This window comes from Apaloderma vittatum, unplaced genomic scaffold (assembly GCF_000703405.1).
Source record: "Apaloderma vittatum isolate BGI_N311 unplaced genomic scaffold, ASM70340v1 scaffold25421, whole genome shotgun sequence".
NCBI classification, from domain to species: domain Eukaryota; kingdom Metazoa; phylum Chordata; class Aves; order Trogoniformes; family Trogonidae; genus Apaloderma; species Apaloderma vittatum.
Window position 1 is genome coordinate 10,323 of NW_009697794.1, and position 1,132 is coordinate 11,454.

The following is a 1,132-nucleotide window of genomic DNA, read 5'->3' on the forward strand; positions in this document are numbered from 1 at the left end:
GCCGAAGGGGAACCTTCCCCGTGGGCTGAGCCGCTTTCCTCCCACCCGGCAGCTCACGGACAGATCCCAGTTAGCACCAGTTTCTTCTCTGTTTAGCCATGTAACTGGCCATAGCTAACAGGGCACACAGGAGCACTTCTCATCCGTGTTTGCTCTAACTGACCCACGTTCGAAAGGACCGAGGAGAAATTTTACTTTTTTCCTTTTTCCCAAAAAACCCCTACAAACTGCAATAATAAAAATGATTCAGCCGCAGTCGCAGTGATTCTCTGTAGTCTCTTCTCAGCACGCCCACGCCGAGGAAGCCTTTCACACCGGGGAGGGAGGGCTGCAGTGGGAACCTCCTTCCAGCCCAGCTCGCCACTGCCCCGGGCAGCCCTTGCACCAGGGGATGGGGAGGAATTGATGAGGCTGCGATAAAAAGGGATCTTCCTGGGGAAGGGATTTGCGGTCCGTGTGCTGGTAACACCCCGAAGTCATCAAAAGAATGGAATTGTCCTCAAATTGCCGCTGGAACCTTTGAAAAGGATTCCAGTGGATTTGTTGGAGGGTTGTGAAGGTTCAGGAGCCTGCTTGAGTTCTATCACGCGAGCCGTTCAGATGGAAAACCCGCCTGAATGTTGGAGCGTTTCACAACAGCTGAGAGCAAGGCTTGCTGTTCTCTAAGGCCCCGCTGCGGCTGCCTCCTCCCCAGGGCTTCTGACAACTCAGGTGGTCCCAAATCACCCTCACACCCATCACAGCCCGGAAACTCAAGGGCAGAAAATCCGAGCGTCAGTCTCGCGAGCCTACGGGACAACCTGAGACAACCTCCCCGCCGTCTCCGAGACACTACGCTTAAGGGGTAACCTCAGCCTCCGAACCCTCTGGGAGCGTGTGTGCTCGGCAAAAAGCCCCTTGGAATTGCTCTGGGCACTGGGCAGCCATTTTTCAGGAAGGTCAGATGTTAATATGTGAATAAAACCAAGTTGAAAATGAAGAGTTTCGTTATACCCGGTCTCTACACAACAGGAGGAAAGGCAGAGTCCACCTGGAAGCTGGGAGGTTTTGTATTTTGCTTTCATACCCGTCTGGTGCTTAAACCTTCCCTTCTGCCTCCTTTCCTCTTGCTGCACCTGTCCCAGCCTCTCCG